The sequence below is a fragment of the Ursus arctos genome, unplaced genomic scaffold (genome assembly GCF_023065955.2).
Source record: "Ursus arctos isolate Adak ecotype North America unplaced genomic scaffold, UrsArc2.0 scaffold_15, whole genome shotgun sequence".
NCBI classification, from domain to species: Eukaryota; Metazoa; Chordata; class Mammalia; order Carnivora; family Ursidae; genus Ursus; species Ursus arctos.
In genome coordinates, this window is record NW_026622819.1 from 56,194,786 (window position 1) to 56,218,934 (window position 24,149).

The 24,149-nt window shown below is 44.9% G+C and overlaps 1 protein-coding gene across 1 annotated transcript in view; it reads right to left on the reverse strand.

Annotated features, from left to right (window-relative positions):
* Window positions 1-24,149, reverse strand: part of SLIT3 (slit guidance ligand 3) — a 594,031-nt gene that overhangs the window by 207,105 nt on the left and 362,777 nt on the right. The window lies entirely within an intron of this gene.

Below are 24,149 nucleotides of genomic sequence, written 5' to 3' on the forward strand. Positions count from 1 at the left end.
GAATGCAGGACCCTGATTCCGTGGAGAAAGCCTCTGCCCTCCACGTGTCTTGTTTCTGTTTTATGTAAAAAGAGCGGGATGTCAGGGAGGTCTGGGTGTTATTTCCCTGGTGACCAGGGAACACCTGGCTGATCTGGCTAACTGGGCAGGTGCCCTCTTTCCTCTGTTATTTCTCTGCAACATATGAACAGCCCTCCTAATGCTCTACCTGCATTTGAAATGGGTAGTCTTTCTAGGTTCATCCACCCATCAAACATTTATTGAGCACCTATTACATGCTAGTCACAGGCGATAGGTGATGGACAGGATCTATGTTCATGGAGTTTATAGAATTAGAGGGAAGATAAGCATAAGCAAACGACTGTACAGATGAGCATTTATAATCCAGTTAGATGCTAGGAAGAAGTACAAGATGCTTGCATGGTAGGAACGGGTATAACAGGAGAGCTCGGTCCACGCTAGGCAGCCGCTGGAAGAGTGAAGCGCGGATGGATGAGTAGGAATCATGCACGGGAAACGGTGGGGTTGGTGCGGGGCTCTCCAAGTGCAGTCTTGGACTGGCAGCACCAGTACCAGCTGGAAACCTGTTAGAAATGCAGATTCTCAGATGCAGCCTTAGACAGTCTAAACTGAAAACTCTGGGGGTGTGAAAAAGCCACTTGTGTGTTTTTTATCCCTGAGGAAATAAATCTTATTTTTTTGGTAGAAATTTAAAACACACAAAAGTAGAGAGAAGAGTATAGTGAACACCAACTTAAACAAGTATCAATATTGTGCTAATTTCATTTCATCCATCCTCACCCCTTCCTTCCACGGACATACTTTTTTTTCTTTCTGGAGTAGTGTAAAAGCAAATCTCAGACACCATCTCATTTTACATATACATACACACACACGTGTGTGTGTGTGTGTGTGTGTGTGTGTGGTGTGTGTGTGTATAATTCCAGGATGCCGTTCTAATCACTAAGGACTTTAAATTTAACCACTGGGCATTATCGCACCTACAAAATGAACAGCAAATCTGTAGTCAAGATTTAAACAAAGTTCCAGGGGCGCCTGGGTGGCACAGCGGTTAAGCGTCTGCCTTCGGCTCAGGGCGTGATCCCGGCGTTATGGGATCGAGCCCCACATCAGGCTCCTCCGCTGTGAGCCTGCTTCTTCCTCTCCCACTCCCCCTGCTTGTGTTCTCTCTCTCGCTGGCTGTCTCTATCTCTGTCGAATAAATAAATAAAATCTTAAAAAAAAAAAAAAGATTTAAACAAAGTTCCGGCTCTGCCTCTGGGCCATCTGAGTTTTAAAAGAAGGCTTCAGGCAGACATCACCAGGACCACTGGCGAAGAGTCTGCCTGGGTGGGGGGTGGGGGGGGCGGTGTGGTTTGAGGAGCAGACCAAGGTTGAGAGTGGCCAGAACGGGGCGAGGGGACAGTGTGGCCGAGTGGAGGCTGGTGGGGAAGAGGGGAGGTGATGGCGGATGGGATCGGGTCTGGACATGATCTGAGGACAAGAGCAGCCACTGGAACTCCTACGCAGGGGAGAGGACAGTTCTTTACTGAATGTTGATAAAACCCTCGAAACGAAACCAGCAGACTAACAGGAATAGGTTTTCCTTATGCTCTTTCATTAAAAAATAACTGACATTTTAACGCATTCACATTTACACATGGATTTTCACATAAAAAGCCACAGACGGTCACTGTGTCACCCTAAGTCTCCTCCTCATTTAGCTCCACGGCACGGAACAAGCCCTCGTCTGCACACACGGGAGGGAGGGGCGGCAGATGGACAGAGAAAGATCTCAAAAGCAGCTGGGTTCCCTGGGGATGTGAAACCGGTGCCCCCTGGAAACCCAGAGTTCTTGCTTCAGCAGGATTACCCTGCGAGGGCTTTACCTGTTTTTGCATCTCTGATGGGTTATAAACGCATTGCACCTCAGCACTTCATGGGGATGCGGAGCGGGGGGCTGGATCCTGTTCTCCAGACCAGAGGGCTGAGGCTTCGCGCCATGATCCCAATGTCACAGAGAGCTAGGGCGGGACCCTCAGATCCCTTGCTCTGTTCTAGCCGCCCAGGCAAAAATGCAGCCTTTGTGGGGGGCATGGAATGAAGGACAAGGGGGTCACAGGGCACTTGGGTCATCCCTGCTGTGGGGGCTGGAGCACGGTACCCTCTTGCTGGTCCTCCTCAAGCTCCCCAGCCACCTCCCTCTCCTCTCCACCTCCTGTCATTGCCCCCCACCCCCACCACTTCTGTCTATCCCTCCCTACTCCCTGTAAACATCAGGAAGTCACAGTGGTGCCTTCTGGCACGTTTTAAACTAGTTCAGTGGGTTTTAGACCACTATTTACATGCAGAACTGTTTTGTCCAGGGCATGTTTCCAATGGTATCCTGCTGTACAAAACAGATCACATTGGAGCTTCTGTCACCGAGGTGGAGAGGTGATAGGGGAACCAGGCTTTGTCACACCCCCAGTACCCAGGTGCTGGTCAATGCCTTGTCGGAGTACTCGCAGAGAGGGCTAAAACCCTCTTGTCCGCTGCACCTGTTCTAACACTCCGTCCCTCTTGTGCTATTTCCAGAAGCTTATGAACGTTCAGAGGTGGGGAGAGCACACTCCATGAAGACTCACAGTTTGACCTCATCTGAACTCGTTTACAGTTAACGGGCTTGGGGACCACACGTTCTAGATTAGAAAAAAACACATTTCACTTCCTCCCAGGCCTGTCCTGCTAGGCTTGCCTGGGGTACGAGACTAGCTGAGAAGCTGAATAGTGAGGGAAAAACCCCAAATAGCCTGATTCTCCATTCCTGCTAGTCAGTCTCTGTGTATTCACAGCGGTGAATCAGAACTCCCCTCCGAGAGGAAGCTATGAAACTTTAAGCGTTCTGACTCTTACTTCCCCTGCGGGGCTAATCCAGAAAACTTTACTTTAGAAATAATAACAGTGATAAAAATACCTTGCACATGCTTACTAGCCCTTATCATATTGCTGGTATTCTTCTAAGCATTTTGGCATAGGTTTCAATTTCTCTTTCCTATTAGGAGAACACAGGAAAAACTCCCAGACATCACTGCAAAATGCTAATTCCAGCTTTGGGGGCAGGCGTAATGGCAGGAGGGTGAATTGCTATGGAGATAATACATGCTGATGGACACGTGCATAATTAGAGGCGCCCATAACAAAAGGGGTCATATCACTGGTCTCCGGGGGAGGACGGCTCCTCTGTGCCATAGTGTTGGCAGCATAAAGCTACCCTGGGCTGGCACAGAAGTTCTAGATAATCCTGGGGTTCCTCAGCGTTATAATCTCACAACCTTCTTTAAAGGGAGAAATTCCCAGACTCTGTCCTCCAACAGGGATGTAGCCATATGCACCACGGGATGCTAGGAGTCCTAGCTTGAGTCTGCACTTAGATGCAGAGAGACAACACCTCATGCGGATCTACTGTATGTCCACTTCCACTTTAAAAACAGCACTGAGGCAATTACCACTGCCGTAATTTTATACGTAAGGATAAAATTTTATACGTAAGTATACGTAGTATTTGTACCACGGTCTCAAGTGCAACTTGCCCAGGGGCACAAAGCAAAGAGAAGCTGGGATTGAACGTTTCTGTCTGACTCCAGAGCCTTGTCCTGCCTTTGCAAAACCCCAATGGCTACTTGGAGGCGCTCAGTTCATCATTCATCCTGTACCCCCACTTCTCCTTCATATCGCCCAGTTAGAGAGGACAGACTTCAGTACCCACGAACATGGAGATGAGGTCTAGACTTCTGACTTGGAAAGAAGACGGTATTTTCCTGGTTTAATAGTGTCAAATATTCTGGAGTTAAATACTCTTTTATTTCAACATCTTTCGTTTACTAGGGTCACGTTAAAGCTTTAGCATGAATGAGCTGAGGTGATGGGGCTATGACAGAACAGAGGTCGTCTCTTTTGAGAAGAGTTTAATGGACAGTCCACACCATGTAGCATAAACTCGGGCATGGAAGTTAGTTTCTGAGTAAGTTCTGGGTTGAGGTTTTGAGTATTAGGCAGCAAAGCATTAAGCAGGGATGAGAGCTAAAGAAATACGAGGTCCTGTGAGGACTCAGTGGGCGTGCTGGAAACAGCAAGCCCGGGACCCTAATTAGCAGCAAGTCCTAATTTCTGCCCCACATCGCTCAGAGTCTGCAGAAATGGGGTTAGCAATGTTTTTTCTCATAAGGAAAATACCACATTCCCCTCCCACCTTCCCTCTATATTTTAATGTTCAAGAAAGAAAAGAATGAAAAAAGAAATCTTAACACACCATACCGTGCTATTACACTTAAAAACACAGAAAGGATTAAAACTGCCAGACCACATTAAAACTAATGACTGGTTTGGTGCGACCCCTCATTGCCTTGGCGTTGTCCATTATCTGCAGCAATAAAGAAACACCACAGGCAATTTATTGGGAGTTATTCTCAAATGAATTGCATTTGCTGAGAAGAGCATATCTAGCATTTGGTGATTCATATGTGGGAAACATTATTGCTCTGGAAAAGAGCTTTAGAATAAGTGAGATTTAGAGCCCATGGGGATTAAAAAAAAAAAAAAGAAAAACAACCCGGAGAGTTTAAGTTTAATTAAAAAAAAAAAAGCACGCATTATGTATCTGTGCATGATTATGGGTTCGGATTCAAGTGCATCAGAAAAGTTCTGCCTAGATCCCAAAAGGTGCTCTCTCCACCGAGGAGTGGGATTGAGAGATGAGGGTTAAGGGGAGCAATCTATATTTTTCAATAAAAAAAATAGAGGAAAAGAAAAATATATGACCCAAACCATATACTTTATAACTTTTGATATTTCTATACTGTAATTTTTATAAGTATTCATAGGTTATTTGTGTGTACTTGGAAGTTAAAAGTAAAGTGAGTGATTATACTTTCAGAGCTCCTTTTACTCTCCCTGGGAGCAAGGGAGGGATTTTTTTTTTATACTTTCTCACCAAGTTTTTTTTTTTTTTTAAAGATTTTATTTATTTGACAGAGAGAGAGAGGCAGTGGGAGAGGGAGAAGCAGGCTTCCCGCTGAGCAGGGAGCCTGATGCAGGGCTCAATCCCAGAACCCTGGGATCAGGCCCTGAGCCGAAGGCAGATGCTTAACGACTGAGCCCCCCAGGCGCCCCTCTCACCAAGTATTTTAAACCTCTGTGCTCCAAGTGGCTGATGCCAGGCCCTCTGCTCCGCTGAGCCCCGTGTCCTTGAAGAACTACAGTGCGAGGACGCAGCCTGGTGCTAGGATCTCACACTGAAAGGGGGAATCGTTGGGACACAAATGGCTGCTGTCCTTTTCCGTGTCTCTGTTGCTGGTTTATCAAGGTGCAAATTTACCTACAGCTTCCCAGTTAGAAGACCTGTTCTTCTTCTTTCCTTCAAACCTGTATCCCTGTGTGCACAGTATTCTTCCTTTGAATTACTCGTCTCTTGGCTAGGTTACAGAAAAGGGATCCTGAATATTTCATTAATCAGAAGGCCAGTTATGCAGCCGTGTTCAAGTATGATCACGGATATGGCAAAGGCCGGGAAGGCAGTGTGCAAAAATATTAAATACCATTGATTGTGAGTTCTGGGTTGCAACAAAATGAGTGACTTTTCTTTCCTTCCGTCCTTTTTTTTTTTTTTTTAAATGATTGGTCATGTCCAATTTTTCTCTACTGACTTCAATGATGGTATTATCTACAAAATAAAGAAACTTACTATTTCCTTAGAGGAACACACAAAGACATTTTTGAAAACCTAGGAAGGTAGAAGCAATGACCTATAGTCCTTCTACCCGATCACAGAAAACTCTTTCAGTCTCCTATAGATACATCTGTGTGTGTACATATGTTTGTAAATAAATATATAAATAAATATACATATTTTTAGAGAGAGAGAGGGAGGGAGAAAGATTTGGTTTTACGCTTTTTTCTTCACTTAGTATCACAACCCAGGTGGCTGTACACAGGCCGTACGCCTTTGGAATCTTCTGAACTTCGAACCATTTGAATTGCCTATTTTGAAGTAGACGAAACTATAATTTCTTACTGTAGTACGCATTGCCTGTGCTATTGCATTTGTGGGCTCACCTTTTTGATGATGGCTGCGTTATATTCCTTGCAAACACGCTAGAAGAGATAGATGGGTGACCAGGTCAGTCACATCGGTGACGGTCGATCACCTCTTCCTCCCGACCTTCTCACCCTTGCCCAACCTCTGCTCCTAACCTGCCCGAGCAGCATGCAGCCCATGGCTTGGTCTGCAGAGGACTAAGGGCAGGCTTCCAGCAGAGCTGATGTCACTCTATGGGAATGAATCCTGATGTCAAGCAGCATGAGTGGTGGAGAGGGCAGGAGACTGTGAAGAGTCTGAATTAATAGCCTCTCCAATTCCCAGACCTTTCACGGACCACACTGCTAAGCCAAGAAGGGACTCAGTGCTGTGGACGGATTGTTCCTAAGGTGGCTCCAGAGACTTCTGCTTAGGGCAAGGGATTTTAGAACACGTATAATCAGGGTAACAAACTGCACAAGGAAACAAAAGATCTGAAAAGTAATTGTGAAGACCAGCAAACACGGCTTATTACAGATTTTCCTTGACCTGAAATAACATAAAAAAGCAGACCGGATGATAACGTTCACTGCAATTCTTCCAACCCTGATTACCCTATTTCATAAAGAATGATAAGGGTATTCAAGCTCTATTTCTCCTGACAGTGCTTCCCACGTAAGGCCCGGGAGGAGCTGCAGTCATTTCTTACTCCCACAGAGGCACACACTCCACAAACCCTGTGTCAGAGGCTCCCAGGCAACGCTCATCACACCCCCTAACCCTGACCTTGACCTGCTCCCTTACAGCTCGGGCGGCGCTGTGGAAACCACATCGGGGACGCTCAGTGCTTGCATTTTCTCCCAACGTGCTCAGGGCTTTTCTACGCAAACCTGTGTCAGACACACAGACGTCTGTCCTGCAGTCTCACATCCGTCCTGCCCGTGCGTACAGGTGAATAAGCAGCACCAAGAGAGCAAGCGATAATCTGTGAGTTGCTCTCCCGTGGAGGACCAATACTTAGGGCACAGTTTTACTTCTTGTGGAGTCCTCCTTTGCCTACGGATGGCGCAAACTGGTGTTTGATTTGGCCTGCATGCTCTTAAAAAAAAAAATCTGAGCCAACATTTTAAAATTGGGAAATCTGTATAAACATCTGAATTGGTGGCGACTCTTGAAAACTGCAAGTATCCATCAACTTAGGCTCTCTTTTCTGTGGCATAAAGCTGAGAGGCAGCTGCCCTCTGCGGAAGATGCAGGCAATTTTTATCGAGTTCAGTTTTGTCCACAGAAGTCCCTGTTGCCTCCTAACATTAGGTCCCTGTGTCCACTGCCATTTGTCATTGGGCTTGCATTGTTGTTTTTCTCGTCATAGAAAAATCATTTTATTATGCCTGCCTGCTTCACTCAATTATTTTACTTGAAGGCATTTGAGTTGTAATCCCTGGCCTAGAGTTCTGAGAATATGGCCTAAAGATTTATTTGGGCATTACAGAAAGTAAGACACACAAAAAGCAAAACAACGCCTTTAGCTTTCCTCTGCTCTGTGGCAGTTCCCCTAACTCAGCTCCTCCTTGCATCAAAAACGGGTTTCTGGTCTGGGTTCGAGCACATTCTGAGGCATTGTAGCTCACGGTCCACTGAGCCAAGACTCTGGACCTGTCTCCCTAGACTTGGCCATACTCTCCAGTTGTCTCCCAAAATAAGTCCTGCCTCCCCCTTGGTGCTATTTGCTTTAAACCCATTAACTTGTTACAAATGTACGGCATTCCCTTTCTTGTTAAACACGGACAGATAGGTTCATGATTTCAAAGCTGAGAGAAGCACATAATCGAATGATTTTCTGCAGAACCAAACCATCTGGGATGAAGACAAGCTTCATAAAACAACTGTTTTCTCCCCTTGATGGTGGATCACAGAATATTTAGCTCTTTGGCTGATTCGGTCCAGCTACAGAGATGAAGTCTGTTTACTTACATGGTAATGAAACTACAGGTTCAATGTAACTTCCTCTCTCCTGTCATAGAAAAATCAACTTCAAGACTAAAACATCTAAATGAGCAGAACTTTCATTACATTAGCTTGCTCCAGTTGTTAAAGAATTTTTTATTCACAAAGACACACACACTTATATAATCACCTACACACATCTGTATGTTTACACACATATACACATATTTGGCCATGCATCAGTGATGGATTAAACCATCCACCCATGACACTTTCAAAGTAAGGTGGTATTAACGAGAGGGTCCGTACACTTGGACAAAACGACCTCTGCAAATAAAAACAGTTTATTTAAAAAATAAACTTAAAAAACAGTTTATGCTTCATCTTCCTAAGAAGGGCATCTGGAGCCTTTCCTAGGAGACTATGAGGAAAGTCACAGCCCCCATCCCGCTATTGTAAAGAAAACACCAATGAAAATCCTAGACTCTGGGAAACAGAGAGCATAGCCTAATGTTTTGCACCAGGTACAAAAGCAAAAAAAGCTGGGTTTAAACTCAAACAGCTTCTCCCTTGGTTTGATGAAAGCCAGCCTCCTCTCTCTGCCCTAACTCCAATCTCAGGCTGCCTTCCCAAGACATATAGCGCACGGTAATTAAATACCAAATGATTAAAAACACTTGTGAGGGAGTAATTATTATGTATGTAGCAGATATATGTATTAGACCGCAGCGTGTACGTTTTGAATAATTTATGGGGTATCTGAGCTGTAGTAGCTGTCCTGTTAGGTTCCCCCTTTTCTGTACAGTCTCCAAACGCTGGTGTAACTAGGGCACATGGGAGAACAGCTGCATTGTGGATTTAAACTTATTTTCTCTCACTTACCATTAGCTCCCAATGAGTATGCTTTTAATGAAGAGTATGATTAAAAATGGGGTTTTGCAAAATGTAAATTAAATGCATGGCTTAGGAAATTCTTGGAACATTCTCGCCACACGGAAGTCCTGTTAGCATAATGAAAACACACAGATGCACTCTGGCAGTAAGAAGTGGCCATCATTTAACCATTCTGAGTACCTTTCTAAATAACCTCAGCCTGATTTCAGAATAAGGGAGATTGATGTTAGGCGGCACATTTGTCGCCAGGATTACCACGGGCAAAGCCGCAATTTAGAGCTCGAGCAAATTCAGATTCACGTCTGGGCTCTGTCACTTTTTGAAGAAACCTTTCTCCATTGCATCTTAGCTCTCTTGCCTCACTTATCTCAGCCCGACTTAGAGAGGAGTCGCTATAATAATGTCTGGAAACTGCCAGAAACCTAGCCTGTGTAAATGAACGCTTGGCTGTGCCGGATCCCCCTCAACGTTCTGAACTGACCTTCCCTTGCATGGCACTCCCCTTTATCAAGTGCTTCGGATACGCCGATTTTTTTTCACTTTCTCCCCATTCAACAGGAAAACCAGGGGTCTGAGAGGTCAGGGAAGCCGCCCACCACACAGCCAGGAAGTAGAGTGGGAATTAGAGCCAGACCCTCTGGCTTTGAGCCATCTGTACCATGTGTGCTGCTATACTCCCCCTCTTTTGAGCCCCTCTCTTTTCCTCCATGTCTGCATGCCCAGGCAGCAACTGGGGTGTGTGGCCCACACGGACTGACCACTGAACGTGCATCAGACACTTCCATCCCTCTAATGACTCTAGGATAGAGTTTCCACACTTGACAGGCAAAGGAACTGGGATGTATCTACTTGCTGACGGCTCCTCGACAAGTGGCCAAGTTGGGATGCAAACCCACTTCCCACCGAACCAAAGCCCTTGAACTTTCTGCACGGCTCCCCTCCCATGCAGTCATCCTCAGCTCTGTTGCTCTTGTCCCATCGACTCGGACCCCAGACTTCCCTCTGCCCTCTCTGTGCCTATCCAGCCTGGACGTGTCTATTACTACGCATTTGGCTTTGGGCTTTTACCCCAGCCTGCCGGTCTCCTGATAAGAGATTCTCTTCTGTATCCTGAAACTCCCAAAGCCTAGAAGCCAGGATGAGCATTTAACTTCACACTGGCTGTTCGTGTTTGAATCATTTTAGGTCTATCGGTCTTTTCTCCCTAATGTGACAGCGAGCTCCTTACCACTTGCCAGTACCTCCCCTGCTGCCCCTCGCTCTGTAGATATGCATGGCTGCTGCTGATTTGAGAAGCATGGTTGCCCTTCTGACCGGAAGACCAGATTTAAAACACGGCACCCATTAATTTTTCCCCAACTTAGCTGCTTTATTTGAATGCTCAAACTTGTTTATGAATTTAATATTTAAAAAATTAATACATGTCCATAAAAAATCCATAAGGGTATAAAATAGAAAGTAAAACCAATTATTTTTTCTCCTCACTCTGACCTCTAGTCTCCACGTCTAAAGATTTTAATATTTTGTGCATCTTTCTTGAAAATGTTTATATATATGCTGGCATTTATACAAATTATTTAAAATAAGCACAAATAAGAAAATAATATACACACTATTCTACATTTTTCTTTAACTTAATGGTACCTTTTAAACCTCACCGTACCTCGTCCATATCTGCACATGCAGCTCTCGCTGACTCTTTTGAATGACCACGTGCTACTCCTTTATGTATGGATGTGCCATAAACTATTAACTGGTCCCCTGGTGAAGGCTGCTTCCAGCTTTCTGTGAGGACAGTGGACTTCAAGGCACATCTGTCTTGGAATATTTTGTGAATGTATCTGTTAGAGAAATTCCTAGCAGTGCAATTGCTGGGTCTTAAAGGGTCTATGCACTTAAAATTTTGATAAATATTGCCCAAGGGGTCTCCAAAGAGGTTGTACTAATCCTATTTTGAGTAGTTCACATAGGCTCTGTAGGTCATGGTCCCCAAGGAGGGCCCCGATGTCGGGCTAATGCTGTGGGCAGCGTCGAATCTGCCCAGGGTTTGGGAAAGATTTAATCACAGTCAGAGAGGACCACAGTGGCAGCAGCGCTGAGCTGTCGTCTGCATGCAGAATCGCCTTCCACTAGCCGCTGTATTGTTACTCACACTTTCTGGGAATAGCCTCCTGGTTCAGACGATGAGCACAGTGGTCCTCCTGGGAGGGAAAAATCCTAGCTTCTAGTCCCAACTCTGCCCCTCACGGTGCTGTTTCACCCTCAGCCAGACCCCTGTCTCTGTTCTTTCTTTATTCCTGACATAATGTGGACTCGGGTCACGCGCTGAAACACAGGGAGGAGGCAGAGAACCTAACTCAGTGGCTGGATGCAGACGGCTACCAACAGGGGAGCAGACATCCTGTGTAAGGACTGAGCCAAACTCCCCTCCAGAGGATTCCGGGGTGGGGGTGGGGGGGTGGGTGAACATGTCAGCCTACTGTTGCTTGAGCCCCCAGTTTCCCATGGGAATCCAGAAATACAGATTTTTATGCAAAATTTGATTTCTTTTTCTAGATTTTTAAATACTGGAAACAAAATTCAAAATCCTACTTGATATTTAATATGCAAAAATCCACAAGTTCACAGTAATAGTCAAAGGGAAAGTAAGAAAAAAAATCCTTTGTCACCACCCTACAACTCTTTATTCTGCAAACTGGTTAGTTACAGAGAAGGAAGCAAGCATTTATCTGGTCTTTCCTATGGGAGCTGTGTTTCAGGGTAACCAACTGGTCTAGGTTTCTGAGCTTTTCTTTACATAGAAATTCTAATTAATAGATGCACATAGAATGGTAGAAAAATCATTTTGCAACTTAACCTCCAATTAAAATAATTAATTTGGGCAACAGTCATCAATGAATGTTAAATCATTGAGTTAAAGATAGATTCAGGTTGCCAAATACTTGGTCACAGATTATTGCTGGTAATGAGGGTGGAAAAACCTTTTTTTTTTTTTTTTAAGATTTAGTTATTTGAGAGAGAGAGAGGGAGAGTGAGCAGGGAGAGGGGGAGAGAGAGTGGGAGAGAGAGTGGGAGAGAGGAGAGAGAGTGGGAGAGAGAGTAAAGCCCAAGCTGGGCTTGATCCCAGAAACCTGAGATCATGACCTGAGCCAAAATCAAAGGTCAGACGCTTAATCAACTGAGCCACCCAGGTGCCCCCCCAAAAAAACACTTTAAAGAGAGGGATCAGATAGTAACCACCTGAACTCACTGATTAATCTTAGCATGGGAGCAAGAAGACAAAAGCTAGGTGCGTCCTGATGTGGTACTCTGAAATACAGGGTCACTCTTGGAGCTTCTTGTGAAAAAACTTAAATCTGAATCTGAGCCAGCCTGATGAACCAGCTGTTAGAAATACAGGGATAGAGGAACCATCAGAAAAATCCAAAGAGTGGGGGGACCTCTTCCAGATTAAAGACAGAGGGTCATGTTTTCACCAGCGCGAGCCAAGAGACATGGAATACGAGCCACAAATGCCGGCTCCTACAGAATCGTAAATTTTCGAGTAGCCACATTAAAAAAGTAAAAAGAAACACAATATATTTAATAGGCCCACGATATACAAAATATTATAATCTCAACATACAATTGGTATAAGATTGTTAATGAGCTATTTAAAGTTGTTTTGGGTACTGTCCTCAAAATCTGGGGTGCGTTTTACACTCACAGCACATCTTACTTTAGCCACATTTCAAGTGCGTGTAGCCACGCGTCCGGAGGCTACTGCTGAAAGAGCAGGAACAACTACACGCAACGTACACGGTGTTTGGGTTGTAACGTGAACAAACCAGTTGTTAAAAAAATATTTTTAGATGAATGGGGAACTTGTAATATGGACTGGATATCGGATGATACTAAGGAATTATTACTCATTTTTTAAAAGTGTGATAGTGATGTTGTCGTTTTGGAAGAACATATTTTTACTTTTTAATGAGGCATACTGAAATATTTAGGGATAAAGTGTCACAATGTCTATAATTTACTTTAAAATACTTTGGCAAAACAAAACCAGCAACCCCACCAATAGCAGAATATTCACAACTGCTGTCTTTGTTTCAGATGGAAAATTTCAGTCGACCAGCTGCGTATCTGCATTTGAATTCCCCTGCTCTGGGAAAGGAGAAGCATATACAGCAAAGGATAAACTCACTCTAACAGGACTTTTCTCGTCTCCTCTGGAAGGAAGGCCCAAAAGAACCTGCAGCGGGGGGAGGCTGTCCCCAGAGCCCTGCACGGCAGAGTGGAGCGTGGCTGAGGCAGCTGGACCCAGACAAGTCAGATCCCAGCCTACTGCGGAGCCAGGAGAGGGGGGCCCCTTCAGGCGCCAAGCCCGTCACTTACCGGACTCCAGGCAGGACGCATCCAGCACTATCCTTCATTAGCGCTAATGGAATTTCAAGGTCAATGACCAGTCATAAACATCAGCCCTAAATTAAGTGTATCTGAGGCTCCTTGCCCAGAGGATTTTTTCTTTTTTCTTAAAAGCCAAGTTGCTTAGGAGATAGGGGAGTGTCAAAAATACAGTTAACCTTTCAAGATGAAAACATTATCAATTCTATTGATTTAGATCATAACTCGCTTCCACTTAACTCATCAAAAAGGATTGCCAATTTTAGAAATAATGTATTTCTCAGGCTTTGGGAGTTTTTTCTTACCTCCCTATCCCCCTCCCCCCCCTTTCTCCAGGCAACTTTTCTCTCAAGTCCGCTGGGGACACCTCATACAGGAGATTGACTGGGGCCTGGCTAGATTGCTGACAACACCAAAACGCTGTACCCCTCACCCGTGGCGCTTTGCATTATTGATAGCGGCTTCTCTGCCTGTCATTTCTCCCCCTCTCCTTCCAAACAGCTGGGAATATCCCTGCGATCCTTGTCATACAACATGACTAATATGTTCGGCTTCAGAGGTACAAAGGAGACAGAAACAAATGAAGCGATCGCTAAATAGGAGTTTTTCTCTCCCTCCAGTGGGATGATGAGTAACTAGGAACAGACGGCCCCAAGCATCACTGCATAATCATCATCAGGTTGAGGGCCTGAAAGACTAAAAAAATCTGAAATCAACACCCTATCTAAGGTCAACTGGATAGTGAGCTTAGGTTCCGGGGCCAGAGTCAACAGCAACTTTTAGCTAAATCCTAGGGTCATCACACCTTGAGATTTACAAGCTAGACTGTAGCGGCTCCCAGCCCCTCCTGCTCAGCCCTGTCTGGGGCGCCGGGCCTTGGCTGTCTACAGCAGCTCGCTTCCTCCCCTGCCTCCCAGTCTGTGTGTGGCGCTGCGGGAAGGGAAAGAACTGGTCCCCTGACAAAAATCACAAACTCCCTGTTTTTTATTGATACTCCATGCGGAAGAATTCCAGCCAGAACTCCAAACAAGGCACCTCTTGCTGCAGACACCAACGACAGGTTTGTTGTTGTTTTTTTTTTTTTTGAGAAAGATGGACACAGCCCTTCCGCTGTGCCCCTGTGGCTCCCCGCCAGCCTTCTCTCTAAATCCCGGGGTCTGTTGTAATGTCTCCTGCTTCCCATCAAAAAAAGAAAAATCTGGTATGCTTTTATGTCCGTATTATCTCTAGAAGCATACCCTCCACCGTGGAAGGTTTTGGTGTGTGAAGATCTAATTCCTCTTTACAGAAGCCAAGAAAACCTGGGTGGTGTTATTGTGTAATTCTTTTCTCCCCAGGCTGAAAGGGTTAGCTTTATCAAGCTAATACAATCTTCTCTCCCAAGACAGACTAACTCTGACTTTAAACAATCTGTGAATAAATAGCTCAGCCTTCCCCCAAGTCTCCTTCCATTCATCTCAGCTGAGGAATGAGGGAATATGGATTATCATTTGGTTACAAATATATTTCTATCTCGAGGAAGATCTACAAAGGGCTAAAGTCACCTCTATAAATTTAACAGTCTCCAGTTAGCCCTGGAGAGTTAAACCCCTTTTTCTCTTTTAAACATCCTGGTGCTTCAAAGATGTTAGATTAGATAGATGTCCCGTTGATATAATAAACAGCAATGCCAAATCTACTGAGTTAAAGGAAAAGAGAACCACATGCTGAGACTTTCAGATGAAATCAGGTAATGACAGGGAAGAAAAACGAAGCTGCATTTAAAAACGGCTTGAAAGTCCAAAATTCAAGGTGTGGAGAGACTCCTAGCAGGAGAAATCTCAACTGTGCACTGCATTCATCTTACATATATATGCATTTCTGCCTGGTGTTCCGACTTGGGTAAAAGAAAAAGAAAATGAGATTTAGAGGGTCCCTGGGGCTAGTAATACTTGGGTAAAGGAAGTTCGTATATCAGTTGTCACGGAGGCCCCAGCCACGTTGTCAACAGCTGCACTAAGGTGAGGGTTTTTAGAAGATATTTTATAAGAGGTTTGTGAACCCGATTTGTGTTTCCAACAACTTCCTCGCACTTGCCATTAATTATAGTCAGGTGGAAGAATCCAGCTCTCGGCGGTTTGGATCCACGGACAGACACGTGTGGCACGGTTACGGCCAGCCCAACCATCCATGCGGCAGTGCAGCCTTGGGGCCTGGATGGGGGGGTGGTTCTTCCGAAAGCTCTTTAGAAAAGATGATGTCACAGCCTCAGTGATGCGTTCAAGGTTATATGGGGATGGCAAAGCTCTACTTTTTGTCTAGCTCAAAGCACCCTGGCTTTAATTTGTGCCCATTTCATTTCTTCTTAAAAACGTTCCGCCCCAGTCATTCCACTTGTAGAGATTTATCCTATAAATATCCTCAGAGTCACGTACAGAGATAGACACAGAAGGATGTTTGCTACAACACTGTCTCAGCGATAATAGAAATGAAACAACTTAAATCTCTATCGATGGTTGCCTGGCTAATGTTAAACTAAATTCTGGTGCATCTAGACAAGAGAATACCAAGAAGTTTATTCAAAGAGAATTATGTTCAGACACGGAAACATTGCCACGATATGTTGTTAAGTGAAATAGTAACCTTCAAAACAATATGTAGTCTGATTCCATTTGATTAGGTATAGAAACTCCTGGAAAGATAGCCAAGCTTTTAATAATGACTATGTCTATTGTGAAGAATTTTAGATCGTAAGATTAGGTAGCACTTGATTTTTATAAAAATAAAGTTTTGTTTTCTGAACACTTTAAAAGTCCCTTATTTAATAAAGATAAATTGAATCACATGCTAGGCTTTTCTTTTCCAGATTAAATACCACAGAGTGCTTTAATTTTTCAACAATGAATTATATTTTGGATTCTATACATTATTGTTTAAAGTCACTTCCTCATCGACAAAAAGTAGGAACATAAAAGCCAAGAAATTTTTCCATGCTGTGTTTTGGGGATTACAGTTTGATGTTACTTACTATCCTTTCTTCTATTCAAGGACTTTGCTTTGAGAAGAGTCAATGTCCATAGTCAGTAGTACACCGTCAGCAATTTAGGACAGATAGAATCAAACAGGGGCTTTGGCTTTTCCTACACAGAAATGACAGTCATTTCTTTCTAGCAGGAATCTATGGAACCCAGTTCCTGGAACAGCAAACTCTCCATAACAATGGCCTTGATTCTGGAAGATAAATGACTTTGGGATGTCTGGTTCCATTTGGACAGAATTCTAGAAGAGGACACTAAAAGGCTACAAAGTAAGGAAGTCAGCCCTGCCTTCGGGGAAGATCAGCACACTGATTGGATTCCTTTGGCTCGTATTTTGGGAGTTGAAGATTTCAGCTGGCTGGAGCCTAGGGCCCTTCACACAGCCCCCACGTGTGGAGACCCTGCTTGTCCCAACCTCCCCTCCAGGATGCCGCGTCCTGAGCCAGCATGACAGCTCATACACCCAGCCGATTGTGTGGAGAGCAAGCACAACAACTTAACTAGAGGCTAGGACTATCATCTCAGAATCTCGGAATGAATTATTCACCAGTGAGACAATGGCAGCTGCAGGTGAATACAGATGCCCCATGCCCCCCTTGGGGCTACATCTCACCCACGTCCTCATTCAGGCTTACTGTACTCTCCAGCCCTGGTGAATGGAGTGAGTGGGCAGTCAGGGGCTTTCCACGTTGCTTCCCAACCCCCCGCCTTCTTTCTCCATCTTCCAGGGCAAGCTTACTTCTCTGCGGGGGTGGGGGTGGGGTCTCTTCTCTTAAAATCCCTTTTGTAAAAGTCAGTTTCTCAGTCTCTCTCGTCCGCCGGATTTAAACTGAGTTTCTCTCCCAATTTTTTTTTTTTTAAATAGGAATCACAGACACCATCCACTCAGTCTTCCATGCCGCACTCACTGATAAACTAGGCACATGGCATCGCGTCAGTACCCACGACGCATGGCTCACTCATTCATTCATAGCTTATGGAATCACTGCAGTCTCCTCACATGACCCCTTGCTGTGCTCCATCAGTGGGGGGGGGGGGGGGCGGGTAGCCTAGCATGACGACTGAAGGCAGAGACTCTGGAGCTGGATGGCTGGAGTTTAATCCCAGTCTCGGATTTAAGATCCTCATCGTTTCCCTCCAAATCTGTGTATTTAGACATCATCTGTCACAAGACATGTAGAAGGGAAAGTGATAGAGAACCGCAAAGGGGATATTTCCCTGCACATGATCGTGCACAGAAAACAGCTTTCCTTTTTCTTCTTCTCAGTCTTCTTGCGAGCACTCACAATTGCACACTCCCCATGTTCCCAAACACCCTATTTCCTCCACTGCTTCCGCCCAGAGGCGCACACTGGGGCTCATCTATTCACCTCACGTGCAAGATGAAGAGGGCAATTTTATGTAGTAAAGATATATGGGACAAGCCAACCTCAAGTTCACATCCGTTAAAGCATTTCTCTGTTGGCAACATTTTTACAAGCCTCTCACAGCTATATGCTTAATTAAAATAAAAGGGTGAGATACATCATTGCACCAAGTCCTTGCGGATGTAGAGGAAGGGAGGGGAAAAATGAGTGCATTGGTGTTTCTTTATTAAAAGAGTTATTTCAGCATGACATCTCAAATAAAGACTAGCCATTAGCAAAATTAAAAATTAGGTGGCGTTGATTTTGGGAAATGCACACCATTAGTGCCCTCCTCCTGCCTCTGGCTGCATGTTCTCCGGTTCCAGCTCCAAACCGCTGCCCTGGGCTGCGTTCTTGATCTGCAAGTTCCCCAAACTGAGTATCCTAATGATGGAATGACAAGCAGAGGGTTTATAAACTCTGCTTGATACTTACAATAAGAAAAAAAGGTCAACCTTTACTGAGCACATACTATGTGCCAGACACTGTTCTAAGTACTTAACCCATAAACGCTTGATTATTTAAGGTGCTCTTGGGCGGGGGGGGGGGGGCGCACCTGGGTGGCTCAGTTGGTTGAGCGTCTGACTTGATTTCGGCTCAGGTCATGATCTCAGGGTTGTGAGATCAAGCCCTGCTTTTGGGCTCCATGCTGGGCATACAGCCTGATTAAGATTCTCTCTCTCCCTCTCCTCCCTTTCCCCCCCAACTCTCTGCCTCTCAAAAAAAATTAAAAGTTAAAAAATAAATAAATAACAACAGTATAATAAAGCACTCTTAGGGAGTGTGGGAGAAGGAAAGCAATATTAACTGAACACCTGCCACATTCTAAATGCATTCTGTGAGTTAATACTCATACCACTATGTTACTACTCCTATTAATAAAATGAACTCCATTTTACAGATGAGCAAACTGAGGTTTTGAGAAATTAAGTAATGGCCCCAACCTGTAGTATAACTATGTCAAGGAGCAAGTTTCAAAGGGAGGTCTTTGTCTTTGCAAACAAGATCAATCCTATAAACACAATAAGTAGAGAGTGGAAACCAACGTGAAGAAAAGTCTGCAGAGGTGGGAATATGCATAGTGTTTTTGAGAAGGGATTGACCAAGACCAAGAGGTTCTGAAAGGTGAGAGAAAGACACCAACGTCATGGAGAGGGGGTGGCTGTAACTGCAGGTGGTGGAGCTGAGCAGAGAGATCTCGTACTTAATTAGGAAAGAGGGGACTCATAGGAAAGAAAAAAAAGGAGTCAAGGATGATTCCAGTCTGGAGTCTTGATGATTGGGACAATGATAGAGGGCCCATGAGCAGAAAAGAAAGGCCTGGATTGAAAATGTTTTGGGGGAAAGGGTTTAACAAATCATAAGATGGAAGAAAAAAGGAAGGATAAACAAGCTGATGCCAGAGCATTCTACAGGCCAGAGGCCTGGGCATGGGTCTTAATCTTTCCCTCTCCTTAATTCTTAGAACCTGCTGACGGGATGTGTACATCTTTTACATCTCTAAGTATCTGTGCAAGCCACTTCTCTATGTCCGCGGGCGACGTCCTCCCCTGAGCCACCACCACCTCTTCCTGGGCCGCTCCAAACCCTCTGCTCCCCAAAATCAACTCTCCACCCTGGGGTCAGAGGGCTCTTTTACAAACATAAACATGATCGGGTAACTTCCTCATATCTTTTAAAGGCTTCTCCGTGTCCTTAGACTGGGCCAGGCATCAGCAAACTGTGGCCTGTGAGCCAAATCCAGCCTGCTGCCGGAGATCGAGTTGACTGGAACTCACTCAGCCTCTTGTTCAGTGATGTATTTATTGTTGGGGGCTGCTTCTGTTCCACAGTAGCAGAGATGAATAGTGAGGACAGATTGCCTGGCCTTTTGCAGAAAATGTTGGGCAACTGCTGGACAGGGGTCCTTAAAATAGTTCACAAGACCCCGCCTGACTGGACCCCCACCTACGTCTCCAGTCTTTCTTCATGCCTCCGATCCCCTTGCTCTTGGCACCTCAGTCCTCGCCAACTTCTTGCGGCTCACAGGGGCCACAGAAATAGGATTCCGTGGCCATGTCTTGGCATGGCCTGTACAGCATCCTAGCTCCACGTGTTTCTGGGAGATTGGACTTCTGGATGGAGGACACTTCCAGCTCTAGTCTTTGTTTGGCTTCCCTTCCTGGGTCCTGCTTCTTTCCTTCCTGTAAACAGGGGTCTAGTACCCTCCATACTTCTCTCTCCTTCCTCCTCAAATCCCCCTTTTAGCACAAGAGCCCAAATCAACCACTGTACCTCATTTCAACTCAAGCCTGTGCAATGAATATAGAACATTTGAGTTTTGAGTCTTTCTGCTAAATGGAAAGTCTTTTCCTTTTTAAAAAAAAGCCTTCCAGAGATCTGTAAGCAGGTAGGAGGACTTGATAGGGCAGGAGGGAAAAGGTAGAGAAATCCCTTCCTCATTTCCCTGAGATTCCATCACAGAGGAAAGCAGTGGTTTCTTCCACCGAGCGCAGTCCCAATTTCAGTCACAGTCAACCAGAATTGATTGAACATCTTCCAGGAGTCAGGAGTGCGAGGAATGTTTGTTATTTTGTGCTGTCCTCCTAAACCATGAAAATGAGCCTGGGATCCATTACAGGTTAACAGGAACTCCTCTAGAGAGTTTAAGCAAGAAGACCAACAATTCTGTAAGCATCTATCCGTTTGTAGCAAATGGGATGAAATGCTTACTAACTTGTTGAATGGGCTCCAGGGTGTGCCTCTGGGAGTAGCTCCCAGGAACAATACCGCAGAACTGGCCAGCCAAGGGAGCTGCTACAATGCACGAGCTGGGGAAGCAGGAAGCAACTGTCCCAACTGCTGGTTCCAGAATCAGACCATCGAGCTGCCACATGGGGATTTTAAAAGCTATATCCAGAACAGTTAGCTCCATAGCCACACCATGCCTGCAGGAGCCACACCAGCTAAGAGGGATCCTGGCAGGCCTCCTCTCTTCCCAACGAACTCAGTTCTGGATTCCAGTCTTGTCGAAGCACATCGAATGGGAGACAATCTGGCGACTGCCGTGTTTAGCGTTCCCATCTCTGCATTATAGGCAAGTACACAAGGAGGATTTTGGAGTGAACATGGAATGAGGCAATATGTAGTCTGTATCTTGTTAAAAAAAAAAAAAGGCGCGGGGGGGTGCATTTCCCTGATTTTATAGAAGCAGAAACCAAGTTTCTAAGGATGATGTGGTCAGTCTCAAAGCCAAGTCCAGGTTTGTCAACTCTAAGCCTCATTGCTTGTTCTAACACGAAGAAAGAGAACGTCATTTGTTATATTTAAAGGCAGCAACCAAGTGAGCCTTGGTCTTCTTACTGTCCTAAATGACACATTTCAGAGCTCAGCTAGCTGCTGGAAAACAGATTAGAAGTCAGCTTGACAAAGGTCAGCTGTGAACCCAGATGGGTAAAATCTGAGATTTCTATCAGCTTTTCCAGCAACTCACCATTTAGAAAATGATTTGCACGGGCTGAGTTCCATCCACCAGGTTGCCCAGTGACAATAGTGCTTTTCTCCGGGGGCAGTAACTCAGAAACCAGGAGCACCATAAAACGACAACATGTGGCTTCCCAAACACAGGCAGGCTAAGTCTATCCACCCACCCAAATCAGCATATGAGGTCTTGAGGGGAAGCTCATCTCTCTAGGAGAGAACACAGATCTCTGATTTGGGGATGCAGTTTTCAGGAGTAGATGCGAGTCGTTACTCAGTTGGTCGTTACCACCTTGTCATGTCACCATTGGGTCATCACAGTGCCCAAACCTGGGAGCCCTGCTTTGTGCTTCTGCCCTCCAATTCATCTTTCCCACTGCCACACGTGTATTTACAATCTGCTCTATGTTAATGCCCTGCTCAAGAACTCTTTAGCTTGTCATAGATAAAGTCCACTTAACAAAAAATACCCAATTAAAAAACAAAGGACTTGAATAGACTTTTCTCCAAAAAAAGACATCCTAATGGCTGACAGGCACATGAAAAGGTGCTCAGCATCACTAATCATTAGGGAAATGAAAAGCAAAACCACAATGAGATACCACACAGTAGGCTTTAGGATGACTACTATTTTTAAAAGGATTAAGTCCTAATAATACATTTTAGAGAGGATGTAGAGAAACTGGAACCCTTGTGCACAGTTAGTGGGAATGTAAAATGATGCAGCTGCTGTGGGAAATGGTATGACAGTTCCTCAAAAAGTTAAAAATGGAATTACCATATGATCTAGCAATTCTTCTGGGTATATGCCAGAAAGAACGGACATCAGGGTCATGACGAAATGTTCGTACACCCATGTTCACAGCAGCATTATTCACAAAAGGCAAGGGGTGGAAGGAACCTGAGTGTCCATCAACAGATGAATGGATACACCCAATGTGGTGTATACATAAAATGGACTGTTATTTGGCCCTAAAAAGGAACGAACTTCCAACACATGCTACAACATCAATGAAACTTGATTATGCTAAGTAAGCCAGTCACACACAAAAAACCCCAAATACTATATAATTCCACTTACATGAAGTACCTAGAGTAGTGGAATTCATGGAGGCAGAAGTCAGAGTCGTGGTTGCCAGCGTCTAAGGGTGGTGGCGGCATGTTATCGAATGGGTATGGAGTTTCAGTTTTGCAAGTTGAAAAGAGTTCTAGAGATAGCTTGCACAGCAGTGTAAACATCCTTAACACTACTGAACTACATACTTAAAAATGGTTACGATGGCAGATTTTGTTATGTGTATTATACCACAATTTAAAGCCTTTAAAGAGACATACAAAGTCCAAGGTGCCCCTTGTGGTATTCCATGCCTTGGACCACTGGGCTCCCACCTGTTCTAGCTTTACCCCCTTGCTTCTTCCTACAACTAACTATACCAGCCATTCCTAAAGCTCATCATGCCCTTTCACATCTCTGGCCTTCGCTCCAACTGTCCCCTTGGCCCGGTGTCCATTACCCCAAATTTGCACACGATAACTCCCCCAACCCCAATCATTCTTCTTGACTTTTTTTTTTTTTAAAGATTTTATTTATTTATTCAACAGAGATAGAGACAGCCAGCAAGAGAGGGAACACAAGCAGGGGGAGTGGGAGAGGAAGAAGCAGGCTCATAGCAGAGGAGCCTGATGTGGGGCTCGATCCCATAACGCCGGGATCACGCCCTGAGCCAAAGGCAGACGCTTTTTTTTTTTTTTTTAATAATGATTTTTTATTATATTATGTTAGTCACCATACAGTACATCCCCGGTTTTCGATGTAAGGCTCGATGATTCATTAGTAGCGTATAACACCCAGTGCACCATGCAATATGTGCCCTCCTTACTACCCATCACCAGCCTATCCCATTCCCCCACCTCCCTCCCCTCTGTAGCCCTCAGTTTGTTTCTCATAGTCCATAGTCTCTCATGCTTCATTCCCCCTTCTGATTACCCCCCCTTTCTTTATCCCTTTCTTCCCCTACTGATCATTCTAGTTCTTATGTTCCATAGATGAGAGAAATCATATGATAGTTGTCTTTCTCTGCTTGACTTATTTCACTAAGCATTATCTCCTCCAGTGCCGTCCATGTTGTAGCAAATGTTGAGAACTCATTCTTTCTGATTGCTGAGTAATATTCCATTGTATATATGGACCACAACTTCTTAATCCAGTCATCTGTTGCAGGGCATCTCGGCTCCTTCCACGATTTAGCTATTGTGGACATTGCTGCTATGAACATTGGGGTGCATATGGCCCTTCTCTTCACTATGTCTGTATCTTTGGGGTAAACACCCAGTAGTGCAATGGCTGGATCATAGGGTAGCTCAATTTTTAACTTTTTAAGGGACCTCCACACGGTTTTCCAGAGTGGCTGTACCAACTTGCATTCCCACCAACAATGTAGGAGGGATCCCCTTTCTCCACATCCTCTCCAACAATTGTTGTTTCTTGCCTTGTCTATTTTTGCAAAGGCAGACGCTTAACCGCTGTGCCACCCAGGCGCCCCTCTTCTTGACTTCTCACTGCGTTTAGAATCGAATCCAAACTCTACTCTGGCCCATGAGGCCCTTTGAGACTCTGGCAATAGACTGCTTGCTTTCTTGCTCTCTGATCTGCAGGCACACCGGCCTTCTCTCTGTTCCTAGAATATCCCAAAGTTCTTTGGCTTCAAAGCCTGAGCTTGCATCTACTTCTCTGCTTAGAACACTCTGGTGCCCCCCTTCCAATGGCTAGTGGCTTCTCATCATTTGCTTTTCAGCTTTACCTTGAAGAGAGGCCTTCCCTGACTGCTCCCGCATAGAAGGGCCCCATCCTTATTCTGTAGCTCATTTCCTTTGTGGCACTTATCAAAACTTGCATTTGCCTCACGTATTTCCTTGACTCCTAGGATTCAGACTATCTCGCCTGCAAGAGTGTAAGCTCTGGGGCCACGGGGACACTGTTCA